The sequence below is a fragment of the Heterocephalus glaber genome, unplaced genomic scaffold (genome assembly GCF_053883595.1).
Source record: "Heterocephalus glaber isolate CG9 unplaced genomic scaffold, H.glaber_assembly_v1.0 deba00000768, whole genome shotgun sequence".
Lineage (NCBI taxonomy): Eukaryota > Metazoa > Chordata > Mammalia > Rodentia > Bathyergidae > Heterocephalus > Heterocephalus glaber.
This window is the reverse complement of record NW_028258162.1, coordinates 9,546,196-9,573,513: the sequence shown is the minus strand read 5'-3', so window position 1 is coordinate 9,573,513 and position 27,318 is coordinate 9,546,196. Positions and strand designations below refer to the sequence as shown.

The window sequence follows — 27,318 nt, the reverse complement described above, 5'->3', positions numbered from 1 at the left end:
CCGCGACGAGTCACTAAAACATAACTCACAGGAAAACAGTCACACACATACCTAGAGGGAAATGTGAAATTCATGTGAATTTTTAAACTGAAACACAAATGTGGGAAGAAATTTTGGTGGGGTGTTGGGAACCATTTAGGGGTTGTCATCCAAATTATCAGATTAAGCCTGCGGGATCTTCCACTGTTAGAGATATCTAGGGATAAAACTTGAGAGAATCTGCTAAATTATCCAGACTGGCAATCAAAATCTTGCCTACCTTTTCATCTCATCTTCCACTATTGATAAATCAAATATCACAGTTTGGACAGCATCTTCAAAATATAAAAAGAAGAAAGGTTGGCAATGTATGATTTAAAAGCTAAACTTAAGAAATGTAGAAAATTATTTGCTAATTAAACCAAAGTAAAACATCACAACAGTAAAAATTAAAATTAATGAAATAAAAAATGTATGCACACAAATAGCATTGAAAAGTCAAACATTTAAATGGTAAGATTTTTATCAATTTGATAAAAAAACAGGAATTGTGAAATCATGCAAAAATATAATATGCAAAGCTTAAGCTTACCAATGTATTCATTCTCACATATGAATTTCTATATTTTTTATAAATCATCAAACAGCAAAGCATAATCACACAGATGTCTTAGTGTCTCTTGAAAAATGCTAAAAATTCTAATGCTGCCAATTGCAAAATAGCTTTGAATAATGTAGACCGGTTATACATTCTTTTGTATAACTTTAAATACTCACAGCTAGAAATGCCTTGTGAGTGACCCTAAACCACCAGGAAACTTGGGGATGAAGCAATAACTGTGCAAAAATGAATGTGAACAGCAGAAAGAGAGGAGCCAAGTGAAGCTACATTAAGACCTGCGCTTTTTTTCCCTTAGAACAGACCAACATGGCATTGCTATTAATCTATTTTTAAATTTTACATACAGCTCTAATAATTTTTTTTTCATTTTCTCAGGGCACAGCAGCTGAGCAGCATGTAATTAAATAATCAGAGGAGGAATGGAAATACTGCTGGGAACAAGCACAGCGATAGAAAACGGGAGAAGCAGCTCACAGTGACAGCAAGAGCTAGAGAAATGGGGCTATGCCAGAGACAGTGACTAAAAAGCAGAGAAGCACAGGCCACTCTGGGCCTGTGAAGAAGAGACTACACATCAGCAGCCAAAGGAAGGGAGCTGCTACAAGGAACCAGACTGGCTGTAATGGTCAGGGCAGGAGGACTCCTCTGTCTGCCGGGTCCCCAAACCTGACTTGAGTTCGTCACTCTGCTGGCTAGAGGCTGTGAAGACTGGTGTTCGGGACAGTCCTGTCAGGAGGGGCTGACGGAGCCCTCAGAAGAGCTACTCTGGCTGCCTTGACACCAGCCTGGGAATGAGGCCCACACGTGGGTTGGGCAGAATCAACAGAGTCAGAGAAGAGCAGCTAGACTCCAGCTTCAAGGCCCCAAGCGCCCCCAGGAGCTGGAATATGTGGCCTATATCACCTCCCTGTTGAAGCCAATTTGAATTTAGATTTCAGGTCTGCACTATCCAAAGGTTCTTATTACACGACTGAGCTCCCATCTTGGCTGCAGCACTATGTGACTCTGAGGAAGGTTCTTCATTTTGTTTGAGCCTCCGTTTCCTCATTGGTAAAATTTCTTCAAAGAAATTGAAGAAATTGTGAGTAGATACTGAGCTAACAAAGTTAAAGCATATTTACCACATCTGGTTCATTGCACCAAAGAATGGTATACCGAGATTATATATATATGTATATACATATATATGTTCCCTCAATTTTACCAGGTATGATCAAAAGGACAGTGAATGCTGCTGCCAAGTGCCAGCGAGGGAAAGATGGGCTTGTTAAAACATGACAGTAGGTCCTCATACACTTTATCCACCAGATCCAGCACTCTGTGACTGCTGACTTTTCCCCAAAATCAGAATGAGCATAAAAAAGAAACATTTTGCTGACAGAAAACGTACAGAACTACTTCAGAAAGGGGCAAGAATGATGGAATAAGTGTGTTTGAAGTGAGTGAGAGTATTTTGAGGAGATTAATGGCAATGTGTCTTTCGCTACAATACATTGTTTAAATTTAAATATTTGCTGTATACCACATTTCACACACACACGCTTGGAAAAAGTTTTACCTAAAATTACTTGAATTTTAATTTACTTGTAAAAATATTAGCAGACATTTTCTTTAATGAAGCCATGTTTATACTAATCTAAGAGCTCATAATTTATCATTTTCAGGAAAATGGATGAGACTGGAGATCACTATAAGAGAAAGAAATAAGCCAGACTCAGACAAGTATTTCATGGTCCCTATCATATGTGGAAGTAGAAGAGAGACTTAAAGCAGAGGGAGGGAGCTCAGGGTGTGGAAAGGGAAAGATGTTAGCGGAGGGGTAGAAATGAGCAAATGCTACACACATGGGTCTCTTAGGTACTAATGAAAAAGGGCTGATGAGAGAGAGTGGAGAAATTCTAAAAACCATTAATCTTACAGATCTTTTTACTTTTTAATTTTTTAAATTTTGGCAAAACAAACCACAAAATTTACCATCTTAACCACTCACTCTGCAATGTGCAGTTCAACGGCATTAAGTATTTTCACATTACAACGTGGTGTCACTGCTATGCATCCTAGAATACATCTCATCTCGCAAAACGGATACTCTCAACCCACTGCAAACTCTCTGTTCTCCTCTCCCTCCGCCTTGGTAAGCACCATTCTACTTTCTATGAATCTGACTACTAGGCAACCTTATATAAATGAAATCGTGCAGTATGTCTTTTTGCGACGTGCTTCTTTCACTATGTATCCCATTGTATCTATGTACCTCATCTTGTTTATCCATTCATCCATCAGTGGACACCTGGATTGCAATAGCAAATTATTTTTAAAAGCAAAATGATCGGAAATCAATGAAACAATAAAATACAGGAAATCCTGGGTATCTGATTTAATGGAAAAGTGAAAATTCAAACATTTTATGAGAAACGCCTCCTTCATGTGCATTAGCATTGGGGCTGAGTTCTTTTAAACTCTGAACAAATGTGCTTATGTTAATTTCTTCCATTTCTTCAGAAAGCAAGTAACTCCTAAAAGAAGAAAACTTTTCTGGAAAGACTTTCTGGAAAATTTTCGAAACTTATTTACATGGAAGATAAACATACTCAGAAAAACATTTTTAATCCCATCTATTGGTTTCCATTAGTTTGTGTAACCGAGAACATAGGTGTATTTATTTACTTACACTTTTGTAAGCCCTGAAGGAATACCATACACTGACTGCAAAAGCAATAGCAGTCCATCACATGTTAAAAAATAGATAACAAAATATATTATTTATGAAAGTATCCCAGATTGCATTCGTTTATCTATCTTTCACCTGTATGTTTTGTGAGCAATCAGGTGATGGTAGACAGCTCCGAGACCTTAGCTTAAAATGTTACTGAGAGCAGGAGCCCTGACTCGCTTTCCAGGTAGTAGCACTCGACCGGCAGAAGAGGTGAGGATGAGAAATCCTTTCTATGTCACTGCCCTGTAGCCCAGCCCTCTGCTGTCCCCACTCCTTCCGTCACCTCTAGGTCTCCACTTGTTCTGTCCTCTCTGGAGCTCAAACACCCAGTGCAAAAGTTATCTCCACAAAGAGATTTCTTTAAATAACCCTCAATACTCTAACCGGTTTTTCACTCAATATTTCTCTAGGATTTAGAATTTCATTGTTATTTATGCATACTATTTTTAAATATTACTGAGCCAACTCTTAGGAAATTTAATTTCATAAAGTGATACACATAGTTTAACAAGTTAAATGTGACTATGACACTTGAAACAAAAATACTATGACAGTCCCATCCCTCCCCAGACCCCCATTCTTTTGTTCTAGAGGCAAACACTCTTGAATCTTTCAGCTGCTTAATCAGGCATTTATAAGCCTACATATTTCCAGATAATATGTTGCTATTTTTAAAATAATTTATTAAGGTAAAATTTATACAAAATTAACCATTTTAATGTCAACAATCCACTGCATGTGGTACACTCACAATACTGCACAACCACCACCTCTATCTACTTACAGAATATTTATACTTCCATCATTTCAAAGTAAAACCTTCCACTCATTCAGCAATTTCTTCCCATTCCCTCTGTCCTCTGGCTCCAGGAAACCATCAATCCACATTTGGCCTCTATGGATTTACCTACTCTGAATATTTCATACAAGTGGAAGCATATAATATATATGTAGCATTTTGTGTCTGGCTTCTTTCAGGTATAAAATATGACATTCATCATTGGAAATTTGCACCTTTACATAATCTCTCTTGGTTCTCATTTTTTCCCCATTCCCCTGCCCATGTGTCTGGCTTCTTTCAATACTGCAGACATTATGTTCTGAGGTTTATCATACTGTGTGACCTATAAGTATCTCACTCCATTTTAGTGGCTTAGTAATATTCCTTTATTTTCATAAAGTCCATTGTATTAATGTGTTTATCCGTTCATCCATTGATATATATTTAGGCTATTTCCACCCTTTGGTTATTATGAATAGTGCTTCTATGAACATGTGTGTGTATGCACAGTAAATATCTGTTTTCAATTCTATGGAGTATACACCTAGGACTGGAACTGCAGGGTCATATGGTAATTTTATGCTTAACCTTTCGAGGAACAGTCAAACACTTGCTTAGTGTGCAAATATCAGCTAAATAAGTAAGTTTCTCAAAAAGAAATCTTTGTCTTTAATTCCCTCTTTCTCTTTCTGTCTCTTTTCCCCTCTCTCTAAACTGTCTGAACCCTGATGTGCTTCTGTAGATGGTCTAAAACTATTTATTAAATAGTCACTTCATCCACATAAACTTTGAGACTACTATGAGAAAATATTATAAAGAATTTGGTCCATTTGAACAAAGATAAAGCCTATGATTTATCTTCTGTTAAAAACAATTTCACCAGCTCCTTTCTAACTCTGAGTTGATTCCTTATCAGCCCTGTCTTAATGTTTCTCTACCCATATAATTCTACCCTGATAGAGGATTTATCAAGTAACTAAAAAAGAATGCAATTTTGAAACTGTTTAAAGCCTGTGTGCATTAAAAAGCAAGCAAAAAGAGGGGTGGGGATTTAGCTCAGTGGTGCAGAGCCTGCCTCATAAGTGCAAGGTGCTGAGTTCAATCCCTGGGGGGGGGGGGCGGGGGAGCTGGGGAGGCAAAAAGAATTACACATGGAAAAAACAAATGAGACAAATTCTGACTCATAAAATATTTCCCTCTTAACACAAAACTCACTTAAAAACAAATAGCTCCTAAAAGTATCTCTGATATCCTATGAGCCACATTTAAATATTTTCCCAAGACAAGTATAAAAATTTTCTCCCCAGTACTGGTGCGTGTAATAGATGAGGGTCCACTTGTTTTACCTCCTGTGTTCACACCTCCTATGAGGTAGTGAGGAAGAGGAAACTCGCAGTTCCACCTCAGCTGAGCAGGCTACCAAGACAGCAAAGAAAACTGAGGCGAACCAACAGGAAGTAGAACCATAAAGGCTTTGACATAAAAACACAGCTCAGTAGAGTTAAGGAGTACATATGAAAAAGACATTTTAAATACACATGTATCTTTAACAGCATTCACGTGGATGCTATATAACCACTGCTATGAGGCTCTGGGTCCAGGATTGGCTGCCCTTTTCCTGAGCAGCTCATTTGTTCTCAGACTTAGGCACCATGAATCGTGTCCCTGGTGATGTTTCATATGAGCACTGGCTGCTGGTTAAGTTCCAGCCCAACTGTCTGGATCAAGGGCAGAAGATTTCTAACATACATTTTACATCCTACTCTTAGCTTAGGATTATTTTTCCTTATCTTTATTTCTATTCTCATTGTGTATATCTTTATTATCTTGACTCACATTCTATTGGAATAATGTACGAGCATTAGGAAATAAATTTACCCATCCCATCCCCAACTGGACTTTCCATTGCAGGACTCTAATTTTAGTTGATGAGCATCTAGAAACATGTAATTATTCAGTTCAGGGTGATCTTGGAGTGACCCATATTACTGTGCCTGAGACTGGCCACAACTTCGTGTCTCATTTTTTTCCCGTTACCCAGTGGACAAAATTTCTGCCCCATGATGTGATTGTGAAGCATAAGGTAGACAAATCCACATGAGGAGTTTAGCATATACTTGGTCAATAATAAGTATTCAGTAAATATTAGCTATAATATTTAACACTTAATAGCTAATAAGGTTCTGTATTTTAACAAGACCTCCCATGAGGTTAATTCACAGAACAAATATCTAAAAGCAGAAGTCAACTTATTGCACTGAAGACCCCACCAGCACAGAAATGGCCAAGTATTTTTTAATAACAAAGAAGAGTTTCCAATCCACAGACACCCAGAGGCGAACATAAGGTGAAGTAAAGATGGTGAGGAAGCTCAGGCAGTGGAAAAAGCACCAGGCTGGGGTTCAGATTTGGTATGGAAGAGAATTTAACTTTATGTATTGTTTTTCTTTGCCTTTTTGTTGCTTAACATGTATTTCTGTGAGTTTTTAAAGGCTAGAGAAACATGAATGTACACAGTAGGTACAGAAGGTGATAATAAGTATAAATACCTATTATATATAAAGACTTTAAAATGGAAAATTAGGACCTAAAAGAACAATGGATGATGATAAAGAAAAAATATGATGTAATAAATTGGGTTCTATTGTGTAAAACTGTCATTCAGGATCTTTTTTCTTAAAAACAGAAAGTCTTTACAGCTGTTGTGGTGCATGCCTGTAATTCCAACACTCTGTAGTCCCAAAGGCTGAATCAGGAAGATCACAAGTTTGAGCTCAGCTTGGCCTATTTAGTGACTTAGCAAGACCCTGTCTCAAAATAAAAATTATAAAAAATACTAGGGATAGAGCTCAAACCCCAGCACTACAAAAAAATAGGGGGGAGAGGAATGTCTTTAATAAGTTAAGTAAAGCCATATACATATCTTTGTCTTTTACATGCATATAGATGTCGTTTAATATGCACAATGGCAATAGACCTAAAAAGCTGCCACCAGGGAATAGGACCTGCTTTCTCACTGATTTACACCATAGAAGCATGCAGTCTTTCTCTGTGTTCAGTCCAGGCTGGGGGTGGAAAGGGAGGTATTCTCCAGATGCAGAAATTAGTTGTAAACATAATACTTGGCTAGCCCAATAGATTCAATTTTATCTTAGGAAAGACAAAGCAGGTTCCCACTGCAAATGCAGGTGGGTCTTAATACACACATTGAATTTATGTCTTAATTTATAATTTGTAATCCAAACATTTTACCTATTGCATTTATTCAGCATGAGGGAGACCAATCAAAAAGAGAACTGGGTTGATTAGTTTATCTGTTTAGAAGTACAAAAATGCGTTCATAAGAATCCAGTACAAAGAGAATTCAATGATCCAAAACTAAGCCCTATATTGTAAATCAGAGCTTTGTTTAGATGGATTTAAATAAGGCAGTGTTCATTTTTTATAAAGAGAAACTTTCCCATGCCCCGAGCATAGTTTTGTTTCATTTTGTGTGCACAGCCTTTATGTTCATATATTTTAATGACATATTCTCATCTAATGGAAGTATGTGTATAAATCGCTTGTATACCGCATTAGTCAGAATGCTTCCATAAAAGCTTATTTAAGAAATAAAAAGAATAATAATGCCTTTCAAGACTGTAACACACCATTTGTAGTATTTGTGCCTCAATTTCTGCTTATCACTGTTAAGGCAAAAATACAACTATTAACATGTAAATTGGAGCAAAGTGTTTTCCTTTAAAACAAAACCATTTATTTTTTAAAGATTGTGGCTCTTAAAGGTCATTTTGGTGAACTGAGTAATGACATTTATCTTTTCAATAAAATGTAAAAATTAAAGTGTCATGTAAACCTCACTTTACTTTCATGGACAAGTCTGATTTATAAAATCTTGGCATGATTTCTTTCTTTACAATCAGCTCTACCTAATTTTTAAGAATGCATAGTATTTATAGCTGAGAGGAAATGAACATAAATAGATGTATATATTTTAACACTGAAATTCTCAACTTTATAAGTTAGTCATCTGCTTGATTCTCCTTTTAAATATTTCTGGTATATATTTCAAACTTCAAATGGGGAATCATAAAAAAAAAATTTTAAATCTTATAACTACACTAAAGAGACACCAAAGTGGATATAACTTACACCACGAGGGACCTTTCCTCTGTCATTGAGACCCAATACCTCACACCCACCACATCACGGAAGAAAGGTGGACTTGGGCTCATGTTTTAGTCCGATAGTCGGCCAGCTGCAAGGCAGGAAGGCATGCCGGAAGGGCGGAACACAGGAGAAGGGCTCCCCTCATGGCAGCAGGGAAGCTGGGAGTCGGGGGCGGAGCCAGGAGGGGAGGCACACCCTACCAAGCCACCCCCACACTGACCCGCCTCTTCCCACCAGGCCCCACCTTGTAGGCCAGTCAGGAATAACGCCCCACCACCCAATCACCTTCCAAAAACCTCTGCCTATGATCACATGAGGCTTTAGGGGAACATCTAGGTATAAACCATAACAACACTCAATAGCAAGGAATGGATAAGCTAAAACAAGTTTTATTTACACGACATATTCTAGTAGAATCTCAGGATCTCCAGAAATTAAATGATTTAGAACACAATAGGTACAAACTCTGGTCACAGTACTTTCATCAAATGCATTTACTCCTTCACTCATTTCACTGACTCAACAAGTGTTGAACTAAACATCAAAGGGATAAAAATGGAAAGATCTTGTCTCTTTCCTCCACCACCACAAGTGAGAGGTGACCATGCCAACAATAGATACAACATACATAAGTAGCCACTCTATAACAGGAGTCAGTCCACCGTGCAGGAGCAGTGTCGAAGAACCCGCCCGGGGTCCGGGGGACCAGCAAGCCTCCTTGGAGGGTGCAAGGGCATCGAAGAGGGAGAGCTGGTAGGACTTCATAGGTACCCTTCTTCCAGAAGCCAAGAGTACAGAGAAGATAAAGGAAAATGTTTCAGGCAGAGAGGAAAGGGTAGGTACAGTGGACCCTCAAGTTACGACCAGCCTGACATATGAACGACTTGTGTTAACTAAGTTAATGGAAAATTCACCTGCCTCTTGTTACCTATAGCGTGTACCCAGGTAAACATCCAGATCTCAGCTGTACTGACTTACAACCAACTTGTGTTACAACCAGCACTTGGGAACCGATCTGGTTCGTAAGTCAAGGGTCCACGGTATTAGTTACAGTCAGATGGATCTATTTATGGAGGAAGGCCTCTCCTGAAGTCAGAATGTGGCTCTGCCTGCAGGAGCAGGCGCTGGGGAGTAGAATGGAGGATAATATCAGATTTGCACCTGTGAGGGGTGAGATACCTAGGAACCAGCTGAGCACCTAGCAATCAGAGAGTTCTGAGCTGGACAGATTTCAGAGGAAGTTTGAGCCAAGGCTATAAATGAAATTTCCTAGTAGTATCAGAAATAGGTGATCATGAAACACCTACTGGTAGGCAATATGACACTCTAAATTGACTTTTAAAGAATGATTTCATTTATGGAATCATACCATATATTCTAGTAGCAATTAAAATTGAAATTAATTGGAGATCCTTAACTGTTTTAATGACTGTCCTACCTAATAATAGCTAATAATGAGAAATACCTCCATGCAAATCAAGTCTCCTAGACACAGAAAAATTAGGTAGGACTTTAAAAATTGGACTACGTAAGAGCAGAACTTCCCTATTAACTGAACACATGATGTGTAGAATGATAACCACTAATGATATCACCGTTCCTAAGAGGTGGTAAACACGCAAAGGACTATGGGAACGTTCACTGACATGCAGTTTCAGAGAATATTTAGACCTGCCTCTTGGGCCATGACAGTCTGGCTGGGGACTAATCCACTTGAAGGAAATCCATAAAATCTCTGGTGAGAAAATAAAACTGAAATGATTAGCTACTAGGAACTGAACCCAACAGCTCCTGAATTCGGCCTTGTAGCCTTAGGAATGGAAAAACAATCCATTATGATATATCTGGAGGCAAAGAGCCAAGGAAAAAAGCTTCATGAGACCACAGCTTATGGTGATGAGCCTGAAGGAGCACCTGACAACCAAGCAGGTAAACGGAGTCCAAAGTATGACAAGTCCAATTGTTCTATTCAGTGATTTTCCAGCACTCTGCTCCTGCACTTCTATCCTTTGATTGTTCAACTAATCCACAATGTGCCATCTTTTCTAAATCCTGAATTTCGTGACTTGAAACTTGGCTCAATTTAGCTCCCTTCTCAGTTTTTAAAGATTCCAACTGACCACTGGGTATTCACTTCAGCTGAGCCCTACCTTCATCCTCCTGGACCTTGTACTAAGCCAAATGTCTGCAAGGACACTTCACCCCATCCATGCCACCCTTTGAAGCAATTCTATACTCTTAAGAGGTAATTAAAGTTTGAACAAATGGGTAATATACAAATCTGAAAATAACTTGATTAAGAGCAATAAGAAAGATAGCATACTGACTTTGCTCTTATATAAATTAGATGATATGAATAGCTATTAATAATTAGATAACAGTGACATATGTATCTATCATATTCTAAAAAGTAGAAATAATAGCATCATAACATTTAATTTCTCCCAGCAAACACAGGAGCTCAAAAGCCCTATAAAAATAAAAGTCAACTGTTCCTGACATTTGCAATGAATATTAATTTGGCTTCAATTACTTGCAAAAAGCTTCAAAGCAAAGTGCCCTTGAAACAAAGGAGGTTTAAAATAGCTATCTGGTAAGTTACAGGTAAATTACAACACTATCATTTAAGATTTCTCCACTAATATTCAATTTCACATCTTTCTATCTCTTCTGGACTGAGTGGCCCGCACAGCTCGGCAGGAGTTGAAAAGAGTTTGCCAAGACTTCTGTGGACTGGGATCACAGTGGGCTCTGCCATTATGGGGTCCCCATAGGTGAAGAGGTCACAGGTCTGGAGCTCACGGAGAGGGAATGATTGTGTCCTTTCTACTTTCCTCCCGCTAACTAAGTGAGATCATTCTGCCATGATCTCTTCACGACTGTGCCCAGGTTTTTTGACACCCGCTAAAGTTTAGCCCTTAACCTTCAGAGAAGGAAATCCTAGAAATCACATTTCTCCTTTGACTGAGGTTCCTGTAAGAGCCCACCATCAAGACGGCCTCCTCACGTGTGACGTAGACAATGAAAGTCGTTATATTGTCATGGCGGCTGCAGGCTCGCCAGCATCCATGGACAGCATAGGTAAAGCTGAAAGTGGATTCTGGCACCCTCCTGAGACACTTAATAAACAGCTTTCCCTGCAGATCCCGCCCTTCCTAAAAGTGGTCATACTGGACTCACCCTCTCGTCTTTTAATGGTTATGGAGGGCTCCAATTCCCAGGGCTAAACTCTTCCCCTGAGTTAACTTAAGAACTTCTGTTTTCCCTCACTCTATGCCAGGAGAGAAGAGCAATTAGTCTGAGCTGTTGACATTAAATGGACCAGATTTCCTAGTGGGCCGGATCAGTCTCCTTTCCCTTCCAGGCTCAGACCTGGAGGGCTTTCCTTTGTTTCTTGTTGTCTATGACAATCACATCTGTGCAGGTCCACAAGTCTTCTGTATTAGTTTCCTAGTGCTACTGTAACAAATTACCATCAGTTTAGCAGCTGAGAACAATATAAGCGTACTGTTAGAGTTCCATATGTTAGATAACTGGGCTGCAATCAAGGTGTCAGCAGGGCTGCACACTAAGGAGAATGTATTTCCTAGCCTTTTCCCCCTTCTGAAGGCTGTCTACATTCCTTGGCTCATGGCCTTGGATCACCCTGACCTGTGTCTCCAAAATCTCATGTTCTGCTATGACGCTCATGCTTCCTTCTTACTAGGACTCCTGGGATGACATGCTGCCCACTTGGATGATAAGGCCAACTTCTCTGTTCCAAGACCTTAACATAAGCACATGGGCAAACTCCTTTTGTCCATGTAAGGTAACATAGTCCCAGCTTTGCAGCGGTAGGATACAGACTTGGGGGACAGTGTATTATTCTTGCATGACACCTCCCTCCCGGAGCCAGTCTGCCAGCAAATGATATTGGAGAGGGACCTGAAGATGTGTTTACACCTCCTTCATTCTGCAAGCACACCTGAGCCACAGGGCTCAAATATAGATGAAGAGCAGGAGTAAAGGATCCCACATTGAAAGGAGCCTGAAGCATGTATTCTAATGTCAATTTGACAAAGGTCTGCATTGAGGATTTATACAGACAAGCAAAACCATGATTCATATCTCCACCTGGCCAGCGATCCTGCTTAGTTTGCTTTATTGATCAGGCCCTAGAGAATGAGATGAGTAGATGATGCCTCAGTCTCCTAGATTCATTGGTCTCATTCTAGAAATATATGATGAAGTACCTGGAGATTCTTTCATGATGGAATTTCTTTCTCATATAACTCATCTATAACTCACATTTTGGTAAAACAAGTTCTTCAAAATCAAGTTACAACAGTGTAAATCTATATATGAGCAAAAGTTCAACACAACTTGAACTGTCTGCAAATGATAATTAATTCTCCAAAAGTACTTTCATCACCTGACACCAAAATACAGTCAAATAATAGTACCTAATATTTCTCAACTTCACATTGGCACAGAATAAATGTGGCTCTGTGAATGTGGATCGATGAATCCACTATCCATTCACACTAGATTAGCAAGTACATACTGTATTGTCAAGTTGTCAGAATTTCTTCAGCCAATACAATCCTCATTAGCTATAAATACTTGCCTTCCCGACATTCATAACTAAATATTTAAGTCAACAGCAGATGCAGAAATGTCCTTGGTGACATCAAAGCAGCAATGTTAGACAGCATAATTCCTACCGGAGAAGGAGCTTCATCTGACTGAGAACAGCATTACCTGATTAGAATACACCAAAAGAATAACAGAAATTTTTAATAAAATGGTGGCAAAGCCAGATACGCACTGACCTGAATTATCATACTCGTTAAGGACTCCTTGGCCCAGAAAAAGTGTCACTTACATATGGTAAACAGAAGGTCCTGCCCACTCTGCCACTTTACTTCTTTAATCCGTCATCCACTCGTCCATTTGTTCATGAATTTATTCACTCACACACTCACTCACCCTGCCTCTGATACTACCCCACACTGGGAATGTGAGAGTGAGAAATGCAGTTCCTGTCTTCAATCTGCCCCTGCTCCGGAGCACGAGGAAGCCAGCAAGGCTGCCCAGTGGACTCAACTGAAGACGGCACAGCATGGACGGTGGAGCCAGGTGGCTTCCTTACAGCCCCGCGTGAGCTACTCAACCTCCCTATGCTTCGTATCTCAGTGTGTTAGACACAGATAATGATAACATTTAAGGCAGAAAAGTACGGTGTAGACACAGTAAAAAAAAAAAAGCCTTATATGGCATAATAAATGTCATATATGTGTATAACTTGATGGTTGCATAGAAAAGAAAATATTTGAGCCAGGCTTTGAAAAATAGTTTATTTATCCATTAGTGAAGAAGGAAGGAGGAAAGCCATTCCAGGTAAAAAGTAGTTTCTTTTTTTTATTCTTTGGAGCGGGGAGAGGTGCTGGGGTAGAACTCGGCGCCTGACACGTGCTAAGCATGTGCTTACCGCTGAGCTCCACCCCCAGCAGGAAGGTTTGTTTCCCCCCATGACTACTGCAGCCAGATACCTGAAAGGAGGCATCCAAATATCACTTGGCCACAGACTGGTAGGGCAACATCTGGTCAGAACATTTGCAAGGTAAGCCAGGGATACCTTGGGTAAAAACTGGGCACATCCCAGGAGCTTAGGAAAGAGCTAACACGTAACGCATCTGCCTCCAGACCAGCCTGACTGCTCCGAGAAGGAGCCACACTGCCCTTTCCCCCAAATTTAGTCATAACCCACTTCCGCCCAGGATGCCTGCCAATAACATCCAGAGCGGATCTCTAGTCTGCTCCCTTCTCTTCACCCATCTCAGCCTCCACTGACCCAGACCTGGCTTCTCCACCTCCACTTCTGCCCTGGTCCTATTTAATCTGCTTTCCGCAAAGTACCAAGAGTCATCTTCCTGAAACATCAGTCTTTCTCATGAATCTTCCCTTGAGCTCTTCACACTCTACTTAGAATCAATCTGTAGTCCTCGCCAACCAACAAGACTCCCTACCCAACTCTTCCACCCCCTCTCCCACCGTCCCCACGGCACTCGCTGTGCTGCGGCTAGAACAGCCCTCAGCCACAGCTGCCAGCAGCACTGTCCTCTAGCCTAAGGCTTCCCGACGCTCTTCTTAACCCGCACAGATCAGCTGAGGAAAAGAGAAGCCGGTGCTAAGAGCGCCCAGGACGCAGGCGGGCAAGTCTGGCTCCTGTTCTGGCTCTGCCCCCGCAGGCTATGTGACCGGAAGTCAGCCCTCATTTCTGAGCCTTGGTAACACCTGTAAGATTAGGGGATTGGACCAGATGTGAGCGCTGCTTCTTTCTATCCCTGTTCTTCCTTTTCTATTGCTTTTAACGCTGCTTTCTTGTGCTTTTTTCTTCTTTTTTAAATGTATTAATACATGAGTGTGACCCATAATGAGTGCTTTCATTGTGGGTATTTGGTACATGGCACATCTTGATTCTCCTCCCCTGATCTCATCTCTCCATTTCTTGGTCTCTTTCACATCTGCAGAAGATCTATCTTCCCGTTTCCTTTTAACTATCTTTTATTTTGCTCTTTAATTTATTTATACTTTGAGTTTCTCTTATAAGAGAAATCAGATAGTATTTAAGCTTGTGTATCTAATTTATATCACGTAACATTATGGCTTCAAAGTGCACCCATTTTCCTACAAATGACTGAAATATATCCTTCTTAATACCACAGTAGTATCCAATTGTGTATAAATAACACATTTTCTTTATCCATTTGTCTACTCTTGAGCATATAGGCTGCTTCCAAGAGTCAGCTATTCTGAATTGTGTGGATGTAAACATGTACAATCACTATAGAAATCAGTATGGAGATTCCCCCAAAATACTAAAATTAGAAATTCCACTTGACCTAGCTATTCTCCTACTAGGTATCTTCTTCCTTGCTTTTCTAACTAGCTTCTCTCTAAGACCAGCATAAAACCCCTTTCTTAATCCCATATTCTAGCCCACTTCCACTTGGCTCTTGCAGATGATGATGGAGGCCATTCACCAAATACCCAGGTGCCAAGTGGTCTGGCTTTTCCTTCCTGTCCCTTCCCCACAGTTGTTCCCTTCCTCTTACTCTATGTGCTCCTTCCACCCAGCCTTCTATCACTTCTTTCCATGGGGTAAGCTTTGGGTATGTTGTTCTCTCCACCACAACAGACCAAACCCCGAATACATGCTCTCACAGCACCAGGAGGCTCCCCTACACCATCCAGATTACAGTTGTAATTTCAAAAGTAATGTGTAAGCTATTACATCTGTCTACTCTTTAAACTGTATATTCAAGTAGGAGAGGAATCATGTCCATTCAAACTTGACATTAATAAATTTACTTCATACTACATGGTAGGTAAGCAATAAAACATTCTGAATAAGTACAGGAAAAAGAACCAAATAGAATACATCTTCTACATAAGACATGTTCAATAGCAGCCCCTCTCTCTCCCATGCTCATATGGCAACGAAGAATCCTGTGTCTTCTATAGAAACTATTTGGAGTTAAATTCTTTTCCATAGTGCTACACTTGCTATCAGTCCTGGACACTTTCCTAATTCTGCTAGTCCCTAAAGTGGGTAAAACATCAGTATTATGAATGAAGAATAAATATCCAAATCAGACAGCACAATAAAATAAAAATTGTAGACCAAAATTCCTTCTGAATATAAACACAAAAGTCCTGAACAAATACCAGCAGACTAAATCCAGCAACATATATAATTACATAGCACATCCAAATGGAATTTATTCCAAGAATGCAAGGTTGGTTTAACATATTAAAATCAATTAATGCAATATACCATATTAATGGAATAAAAATAAAAACATGATTATCTTAACAGTCACAGAAAAAGCACTTCACAAAATCCAATACCATTTCATGATAAAAAAACAACTCAACAACCTAAGAAGAGAAAAATAAAAAAGAGAAAAATAAAAATCCTCAACCTGATAAAGGGCATCTTCAAAAGAACCACAACTAATATGCTCAATGGCAAAAACCTAGGCTTTTCCCCCTCGAATCAGGGGCAAGACAAGGAAGTCTCCTCTTGCTACTCCTATTTCACATTATACTGCAGTTTCATCTGGGAGAATTGGACTGAACAAAGAGAAAGAATGAGGAAAGGAAGAAAGATGCGTGGAGGGCCATTCTAGAATAGAAAGAAATAAAACTATATTTGCAGATGAAATGATCTCATATAGATAAAATCCTTTAAAAGTCTCTCAAAAAAGCTATTAGAACTAAATTGTTCAGCCAGTTTTCAGAATATAAAACCAATATAAAATAATTATAGTTCTATATACTAGCAGTGAACAATTTAAAAATCAAAATGAGGGGGCAGAGGATTTAGCTCAGTGGCACCGTGCCTGCTTCGCAAGCGCAAGGTCCAGAGTTCAATCTCAGGTACCAAAAAAAAAAAAAATTGAGAAAACAATTCTATTTACAATAGCATCAAAAAAAATAAAATATTTAAGAATAACAAAAGAAATGCAGAGCTTGTATTCATAATACTACAAAACAATATTGAAAAACTATTAAGAGATTTTAATAAACACAAAGCAATCTCATGTTCATGCATCAAAAGAATCGATATAATTAAGATGACATGACTCATAAAATTTATCTACAGATTCAACACATCAAAATCCCTCAGTTGATTTTCTATTTCAGAAACTGACAAGCAGATTCTAAAATGTATGTGGAAAATGAAGGAAGCTGGATAACCAAAGCAATCTTGAGAAATGAGAAAAAATCTAGAGGACTCACATTTTCAAATTTAAAAATGTATTACAAATCTTCAGTATTCAAGACATTGCAATACTAGCATAAGAATAAACAGAATAAAGGAATGATATTGATTATCTAGAAATAAGCCTTCATATTTATGTTCAACTGATTTCCACAAACATGCCAAGGTACTTCAATTCTTTTTAAGTGATCCCAGGGCAAATGAATATCCACATGCTAAAGAATGAAGTTGGATACATTCTCCACATTATATACAAAAATCAATATTTAAAATAGATTATAGACTAAGCAAGATCTCAAGTTGCAAAACTCTTAGAAGAAAACAGAAATAAATCTTAATAATGTTGGATTTGTTGTACAAGCAATAAAATAAATAAATTGAACTTCACCAAAATATCAAAATTTCTGCAATGGTTGTAAACTAAACTGTCAGGAAAGTGAAAAGACAAGACATAGGGAAAAAATATTTATGAATCACATATCTGACAAGGGACTTGTTTCTACAATACATAAAGAATACTTACAACTCAATAACAAAAAACCCAATTTGAAAATCAACAATGAATTCAAATAAACATTTCTACAAACAAAATACACAAATATCCAACAAACTCATGAGAAGATACTCAATATAATTACTCATTAGTAAAATGCTAATCAAAATCACAAGACACCACTTCTCATCCATTAGGACTGTTATTACAAAAAACAGAGACAGACATTGGTACAGATGTGCAGAAAACGGAACCCTTGTACATTGCTGATGGGAATATAAAATGATGCAGCTGCTCTAGAAAACAGTTTGGTAATTTTTCAAAACACTAACCATAGTTACCATATTACCCAACAACCTCATTTCTCAATAGCTACCAAGAAAAAATTAAAACATATATCCACACAAAGACTTGTACATGAATCTTCATAGCAGCATTACTCATAATAGCCAAAATTGGAAACATTCAGTTGTCAATCAACTGATGAACAGATAAATAAAATATGGTACATCCATACGCTGAACTATTATTTGGCAGTAAAAATAAGTGTATTGATGCATGCTACAATGTGCGTTGGACCTTGAAGACATCATACTAACTAAAAAGTACTAAGTAAAAAGGCTACGTATTGTATGAATTTCAGCTGAATGAACTGTCCAGAATAGGCAAATTTAAATGGAAAGTAGATTATGGTTGCCCAGACCTGGGGGGAAGACCATGCAGAGGGAATGCCAAGTGACTGCTATAGGTGTGGGAGTATCTTCTAGGTAGGTTGAAATGTGACAGTTACATAACCTTAAGAATATATTTATTTTTAAAACTCATCAATATGTGGTTATAATGCACAATGTTTACATTCTTTGTGAGGAGGTGGTATAGGTACATAATACAACTTAATTCCTTTTTCATCCCATTTCCCTCCAGCCCTTCCCTCCCTCCATCTCCTGAACTCCCTCCCGTTTGAGAGCGATCGATATCTTTATTTACTACTGCTTATCTTTCATTTTGCTCTTTAGGTTTTTCATAAAAGAAAAATCATGCAATATTTACAGTTGCATGGCAATTTAACAATATGGTCTCCAGGTGGGACAATTTTCTTACAAATGACTCATGTATCTTCCTTTATGGCAAAGTAGTACTCCACTGCGTGTAAATACCACATTTTTAAAAACCATTCCTTTGTTGGACATAAAGACCACTTCCAAGATTTAGCTATTATGAGTTGTGCTGCCATAAACATGGGTATGCATGGGTCACTATAATATGATGTCTTTAACTCTTTCTGGAAGATACCTGGAAGAGGAATAGCTGGGTCAAGTGGAATTTCTAATTTTAGTTCTTTGAGGAATCTCCATACTGATTTCCATAATAGCTATGCTAGTTCACATGCCCACCACCACTGTAGAAGAGTTCCCTTTTCCCTGCAGCCTCGCCAGCATGTTATTATTTGATTTCTTGATGACTGAACTTTGTCTTTTACATAGATGTATTTTATACCGGGTGAGCTACATTTCAACAAAGCTGTTTCTTAACAAAGATGGGAAGAAAAGGATGCCTTGCAGTCATGCTCTTATTCACAACCGAGCTCCACCCTCAGGACCCCCACATCTCTCCACCCCAGTCCCAGAGACCCCAGCTTGGGTGGGTCCTACAATGAGATCCTCAGGACAGTGTCTTCTGGTCTAGAAACATATCTCAAGGACAGTACATTAAGACACACAGACTTCATTTAACACTCAATTTTTTGGTTTTGGTTTTTGTACTGCCTTTAGCTAAGGACAGTTTTTACATTTTCAAAGAGTTTTTCTTTAAAGAACACATGACAAAAACCAAACGTAGACTGCAAAGTCTAAAATATTTACTTACTATCTGGCACTTTTCAGCACAAGTGTGTGGACTCCTGATCCATACCTTTTTTTCCCTCTACACTTACCAAGCGGAAAAGGGCAAGTAGAAGAGAGAGGACGCGAGGAAACCTTATCCTTTTTCTCAGCAGCATTGTTAACAATAAATAGCGCAGGGCGAGAGCCCCCTTGCACAGATTCGTGGGAGGCAACTGTTAAATTCTGAAGAGTTTTGTGAGCCAGCTGACATCGTGTTGGAAGTGGCTAGAGTGGAAATATTTACAACACGGAAATCAGCAGCCACTGCAAATCAGGGCTTTTCCCTCCTGCAGTGAACGAGCGCATCACTAAATAAAAATCTTCTCGCCTTTTCAGAAATCAGAAGGCAGAGGAGCAGCTCTGAACCAGACTTCTGGTCCGCGGGGATCTGCAGCTGGGACACCACGGTTCAAAGCTGGGGTGCACGGGAAAGTCGGGGCGACATCTGAGTCTTCCACCCTCATCCTGCTTCTTCGACGGCTCCTTCCCCCTTCCCACCCTGCCCCAGGCCTGCTGGGCGTGCACTATTCTGGTAACAGGAGGGGCCTCCAGGGCTGTCTCCATCCGCAGCCCGATCTCCAGACCCCACTGCCATGAGGAGCAGCACCCAGCTCGTGGGCCAGGGCTGGCTGCAGCAGGTGCAAAGACGCCGGGCACTGACCAGAGCCGGGGGAAGCGTTCCCGACCTCCACGAGGCGAGCGCTGGTCACACTGCCAGAAGATGGGGGACAGGAGCACCACTCAGGCTGAGGGGCAGCAGCCGGGTGGAAGCAGGCATCTCAGTTCTTAATGGGACTTACACTTAATGTTGATCACATATTTTATTTACTTTATTAGTTTAATGTTATTTATAAACTTGTTTTTTAAAGGTGGCAAGTAAAGGAACCCAATACTGTCTCTTTGGTAGATTCCATATACGATATACGCAACACATACAACATATGACAATGTATATCCCTACTCTACTGAATAAATCAGCAAGGGGTCAGGGGACAGATGGCTTACAAACATGACAGCCTAAATCTTCATGCGATACCATGAGGGAAACTGGGATTCTATTAGACATTAAGGCTCACTTTTCTGTATGAGATAGAGAACGATAGCATCGTTTCTTAAGGCTCAGCAATGAATTAAATAGGGTTTTCCCAAGGCAGCCGGGAACCTAAATTCCACATACAATATTGTTTCTACGAGAAAGAAAATTTCCCAACAACCTACTTATGAAGAAAGTTTGGAACAAAATGTGTTTGTGAACTAGGCAGAAAAAACTGCGTGCACCCGTTGTTTGTAGAGACGAAAGTCACCCCTCTTTCATTTCACTGTTAGGATAGTTTGTGTTTCTATTCCAGGGTACATATTCCTCCCACTCCCAACTTTCTCTCCCCTGAAGTGTTGCCCTGGCTGCATCTATTTCACAGTTACAAGGAAATGGATTTTCGTGGATACAGTTCAGTGTTTTGGCCCCATTTTTGCTGCTGTGGTAGATTTTCTGGCTCCAAAAGTGACTCTAAACTAGTGTACCTTGGACAAGGTCACAGAGCACGCTAAGAACAGAACGGTACCCTACAAGCACTGAACCCAAGGCTTTCTTTCTATTTCCAGAGCGAAGAATGGGCAGAGAGCACACTTCTTTTTCCTGACCAGGCAAAACCATTTCAAATCCAGAGTTGAAAGCAGTCTCTGTCAAGCCCACTTCTAAAATGTGACTGCTTTGAACCAGTGAGAATTACAAGCTATATACTTTATCATTGATTTAGAAATGCAGTGGGGTACAAACTGTAACACGTAAGTGGAATAGACGCTTATGATACCTTGTTACAACTTAAAAAAATGAAAATTGTGAAAAACAACTTGAGTGGCCGACTAGCTGATCCAAGCCTTTCTCTTCTCTTCTCCCTCTTCGCCTTCTTTTTCTTCCCTCTTCTTCTCTTCTTTTCTTCGCCCCTTTCTCCTTCCCCTTCCTCTCCTTCCTCCCCTCCCCTCCCCTCTCCTGTCCCTCTGTCCCTGTTGTTCATAATCCTGACTTAGCAGGGCAACTCCAATGAGACCTGCTGTTCCAGAAACACTTCTGTGATGCTAGTTCTGCTAGGATCTGCAGCCTCACCCCCATTTCCACCGCCATGTGAGAAGTGAGATACGTTCTCCTGCCTCCTTTCACGAGACCTTGCATGGCTGCCATGAGAGAATGTGGCACTTTCACCTTGAGGACAAAGCGGACAACTGCAGCCTTCCAGGAGCCCCAGACAGAAGGATTAGCCCACAGCTTGGAGAGAGAACTGCAGCTCTTTCCTAATTATTTCCAGCAGCAGATGGGACTCCTTCAATGTCATTTCCAAAAATAGTATCTAATCATCCTGGAAGAGTTCTGTCCCTGAACTCAATTCTGGTCAAAGGAGGGACCGACTGGCCAGGAGACAAGAGATGACACTGTAATAATGATGCCCTATACCAACTAACACTGTGTGGGGTACTGCGCTAGGCACTCAGCAGCACACATTATTTTGTTTAATCCTAGCAAGACACTACATGATACAAGCACTACTGCATTCTCATTTAATAAATTTTTACCGAGCACCTACTATGTGCCACATGTTCCAGGGGTACAGAAATGAACAAATAGATGAAATCTCCACTTTCATACTTATCTTTGGATGGTGGAGAGAAACAAAAAATATAAGTAAAATGTAGGATGTTTATAATCACTATCTGAAAGGAACATTCATGCAGGAAAAGGGGTACAAAGTTAAAGGGTGTAGTTTTCAATAGGGAAGCTAAGGAAGACCTCATTGAGATGAAATTTGAGAAAAGGTTGGAAGAAATGATTAGGAGGAGAAAGCAGGAGATAAAATCAGAGGGTAAAGGGGGCTAGATAGTATAGGGCTTTATTGTTAATTCTAAGGGCTCTTTCCTTTCTTTTCTTGTGAGGGATTGGAGATTGTGCATACGTTAACCATACACTGTACTACTAAGCTACATCCCCAGCCCTTTTCCATTTCTTTTTTCTTTTTTTTTCGGTACCGGGGATCAAACTCAGGACCTTGCGCTTTTGAGGCAGGCAGCGGCACCACTGAGCCAAATCCCCGGCCCCCCTTTTTCATTTCTTAATTTGAGACTAGGTCTTGCCAAGTTGCCCAGGCTATCCCCAAGCCTGCAATCCTCACACCGTGTATCTGGATTCCACGCATGTGCTGAGTTCAGATTTTTCCTTTTACTGCGAGACAGAAGGGAAGAAAGACGCTGTAAAATGTCAGCAGGGGCATCACGTGATCTGATTTGTACTGCTCTGGCTGCGCATGAAATCCAGATGGTAGGATGGCACAAGTATGGAAGCAGAGACAGAAGTTAGGAAGCCGCTGCAATAATCAAGAGAAATGATGGAAGCATGGACTAACGTGGTTAGCAGAGGAAGCAGCGAGAATTGATCAGATCTGCAGTGTATCAGGAAGGCCCAGCTGCAGCATTTGTTAATGGGCTGAATGCTGGCTGGGAGAGAAAGAGGAATCCAGGAGGAGAGGAAGGTTTTTGGTCCAAGCAATCAGAAAAACAAGGTGCATCACTGAGACAGACTAAGAGAGATGTGTGTTTGAGTAGCAGGTAGAGCAGCAGCTCACGTATCCAGAGATAGTGGCCACAGGAACTATGGTATTTGTGACTTAGAATCTGCAGAATGACGTAGCTTTCATGAGTAAGATTCTAACTCTGCCTGAGTGACGTCTCCTTCACTCATACATGCCCTTGTTCCTTCATTTCTTTTCTTTTCTTTTCTTTCGGTACTGGGGATCGAACTCAGGACCTTTCGCTTGCAAGGCAGGTGCCAGAACCACTGAGCTATCCCAGGCCCAATTCCTTCATTTCTTTACTCGGTGTGCTTGGTCTTGGATATGTAGTGAACATGATACACTGTACTTGGTAGCTTCCCTTACAAGACACATGATCCAGAGGGAAAGCAATAAGCAAACACTTATGCAAATATATTTATAGTTAACATCTAGGGAGTAAAGACAGAACAGAGCAAAAATGAAGGAATAAAGAAATGAGTGTTGGACAACTTCCGTAACGTGCCTGTGACTGCATAGCTGGGGATGGACGGGACTGGAACATGAACATGTTTGCCTGCTTCTGAACCCACAGGCTGCACTGTGGCATCATCGAACATCAGTGCTGTCCACCATTCAGTGGAGACAGAAAACACAAAGCAACCAATGGCCATAAGACTGACCCATGAAGCCCTGTGTCATGGCTGTGATGTGGCCATTACAGAGCCAGCTTTCCTTCTTTGTAAGATGAAGGGTTTGGAGCAGATCGTCTTGAAAGGTCCTTCTGCTTCAGAAACCGGGGTTCTTGGGTGCATATCGGTATCCAAAGGTAGGAAAGAAGATCTGAAGAACTCCTGACTGGAGCTTCACTTACTTCACATTTCAAGACCAGGCCTGTACTGAAGCTGGGAGCCACAGCACCCCAGGTAAGTCTTGTGCTGCTCTGCTCTCTGGAGAGCTTAGGAAGGGATCCGGAGCCCTGAAGAGTGGGGGCTAGCAGGTAGGACTCCCTCTGACACATGGGGCAGGAGGTGGGTGTGAGCTGGGAAGTCATAGAAAAGATGTGTACCATGGGTTCAATACCAACCACCACCCAAAAAAGTGATGAGAATTCCAAAGATAGCAAGTCCATTAAATTGACCCAGGGTTTAGGCAACCCAAGGGCACCTGAATGTCATCCTGGGGAACAGAGACCCCTGGCCAATCCAGGCCCCAATTCCTTCTTCTACAAAAGTTAAACTAGGTAAATTCTAATCTTGGTAATCTATGATCCCACACCCCTAAAACATCAGTACCCCAAAATACACTTCTTTCTTCTAAAGCATGTTCCTTGCCAAATCTCATTCAAATGCAAGACCCATTCCAAAGGCCATTTCATCGAAACATTCCAGATCAAACACACACAATGGAAAGAACAGCTCAGAGTTTGGTTAAAGAATTCTGAAGTCTAGACACCATTATTAGTATTTCTTTACATGTATTTCTTTACATGTACTTCTAATTTTTAAAAATATATATATAATTTTAAACCACCATTAAGTGTCCACAATCACAATACTCCTCAGAAAACTCTGATATCTTTAAATGTCAATACAACCTTAATAATGGAAAGCACAGGGTGTTTTTTCTATTTATTACTCGTAAGTTTTTGTCAATGTTGATTTACTTAATTATGACATTAACTACAGAATACAAAGTCCAAAATAAGTAGCATTTTATATCCATCTATTCTGATTTTCAATACCTAATTAAGTCATATAAATAAAATTATCTTATTTTCTTGCTAGCAAAAAAAAAGGCTTACAAAAATACTACAAAAGGCCCCAAACCACATAGCACTAAAAAGATTCCAACTAAAGCCAATATTACTGCCTATAAACTCTTTGCTCAAATTACTGAGTTCTTTATTATTACCACTGATAAATACTGAAAAACCAGTGCAATTAAAAATTTACTTAAAAGAAACATGAAACTTGAGTTTTTTGGTAAAAGTAAAACAAAATTAAGAAGAGGAAGCCCCTGGATCTTTCACTTTCGAATTTACTACCTTCTACCTAAGGGCAGTAATGATGGGCTCAATTAATTAAATGAAGAAGAGTCTGGCATATATGTGTTTAATCTTCATGAGCGAAGTCTATACTTAAATCTTTAATCAAGTCTAAATTAAATCTGTTGAAAATACAAGAGGAGAAATGTGTGCACCAAATAGCCAAATATTATTAGACATGTGAAGGAACTATTTTGGTGATTCTAAAGTATTTTTATCACCAATCTGTTCCACCGCCCAAGACATGTCCAAGTCATCATGCTACCAACATGTTCACATGAGCTTGTCCCTGTGACTTCCACATGGCAAGTTAGTAGAGACCTTGCTGTAGATGTTAAAATTTACATATCCCCAGAGATGCATGCATTCCACACACAGAGAACGCAGTTGGGTGTTGATAATTCCCACTGCACGAAATGGAAAACGCAGCTCATCTGTTAAAGAATGTATAATTCCAGATGCTTGGAAATTCTGTCTTCTCCCTCCTGGCCTCTCCAGTTCTGTTTATTTTCCAGCTTACTCTCTTCTTCCTTTTCATGCTCCTCCCAGCATGTCACCACTCTCTTGCATGCTTCTGACCATGAACAGTGCATCGTGCATTTATCTACTTGATGGTACTCGTTGAGGACCCATGATGTGCCTGGCACAGGCAGTGTGGCCTTGGGCACCCAAGATGAATGTCGGGTGCCCGCCCCCAGGGAGTATGGAGTCTAGCAGGCGTTGGGTGGGGAGTGACTCACTCTGGGTAAAACCAGGCAGCACCTGTACCCTCTGTGGAGCGTGTCTTTTTTTCGATTCTTTCCAGAACACTTCCCTCACTCACTGTCACCTCCCAGAGCTCTGAGACCACACATGGATCAGGTTTTGCCCCATCACCTAACACAACTCATCACAAACAGTTGAGCCCCATGCATGTTCTGGCTGGCTGGCTGGCTGGCTGGAACCGGGTGACTTGTATCCATTTTGATTGACTTTTTAAAAAGTCATTGGGATCATTATTCTAAATACACTACCCCCCGCCCCCCAAAGTGCAGGCCTCGGGACCGAAAGCTAAATGGGCTTTTGGGTTCCGGGCACGGACAGTGTTAGTGTCCTTGCTGTCTTGCCGGAATCTTTTCTTCCTCACCTTCAGACAGAGTCCCTGGAACCCTGCGGAGCCCAGCGCGGCCCAGCCGCCTCTCCTCCCCGTCCTCGCCCGCCCTCTGCAGGCCTCTGAGCCGACAGGAGCCGGAGCGCGGCTCCCTGGAACTTTCTTTCTCTCTTTCCTCTCTCCTTTTATTAACCATTTAGAAGTTTGGTCCGTTACGGAATGAAACCTCCGGGGGGATCAGTGGGACAAGAGGGAGCTGAAGAGCGGATCGCGCCCTGGAAGCGAGAGGGAGCCCGGGTCCCTCCGGGCCCGCAGCCCAGGGAGCTCCCAGGGCTTCGCGGGACGCAGGGGCGCCAGGGGGCGGCAGCCGGGCCAGCGGCCGCCTCGGTCCCCGCTCCCGGACCGAGGTCGCCCCCAGAGACGCCGCCCAAGGGCAGGGACATTGACTGGGGCTCCGAAGGCGGCAGCGGCCCGCGTCCTCACCCGCCCGCCTCCGCGCAGCCCGGACGGCCTGGCAGCTCTGGAGCCCCGGGCCCGGACCCCCCCACCCCCCCGGCCTCGCCCCCCGGCCTCGCCCCCCGGCCCGGCCTGGCCCGCCGAGGTCGCGGGCGGGCTGCTCGCGCGCACCTGGGCTGCCCTCTCCGGGGTCCCCGCCTCTCGCCCTGTCCGTGCCCCCGCGAGCCTCGCTCTGCGCCCGGCCTGGGGCAGCAGCGGGACCGCGTCTCCCACTCGAGCCGTGAGCGGCGGGCGCCGGCGCAAACTTCGGCCGCACTTACTTCGGGCCGGGCTCCGCTTGCTCTCTCGCCGGCAGCTGCTCCGCGGCACCCGGAGCCCCACGTCCGCGCAGCGCAGCCGCGGAGGGCGGCGCGGGGGAAGCGGCTCCGCCGCCGGCCCGGATCCGGGGGAGCGGCCGCCCTGGCCGGGGCCGAGCCGCCTCCCGCAGCGGCCCCGAGGCTGCGCCGCTCCCGCTTGGGCCGCCTCCGTCCGACTCTCGGCTTCCGTGCGGCCCGGCCCGGCCCGCGGACCCGCCCGTCCTCCGGGACGACTCTCAGCGCAGCTCTGGCGCTGAGGCGCGGGGCGCGGAGCCGCTCTCCCCGGGACTGCAGTCCTGACGTCAGCGCTCCCCGCAGGCGAGGCGGAGGCGGGTCGGAGGCGGCGCGGCGCGGGGACGCGGGGACGCGGGGTGGGCGCGCGCGTGTTTCCGCGGGGCCGGGCCGGTCGGAACCGTCGC

General features: G+C 41.8%; 1 protein-coding gene across 3 annotated transcripts in view; it reads right to left on the bottom strand.

Moving 5' to 3' along the window:
- The window catches only part of Kiaa1217 (KIAA1217 ortholog), a 744,735-nt gene extending 717,760 nt beyond the window's left edge, over positions 1-26,975 (bottom strand). For 2 of the 3 annotated variants that reach the window (XM_087207139.1, XM_087207140.1), the window contains exon 1: positions 26,864-26,974. The gene's annotated coding sequence lies outside the window, so the exon portion shown is untranslated. Of the gene's footprint in view, positions 1-26,863 lie in introns of all 3 variants that reach the window. The other variant, XM_087207135.1, reaches the window with a different exon arrangement.
- Between the last annotated feature and the right edge of the window lie 343 nt (positions 26,976-27,318).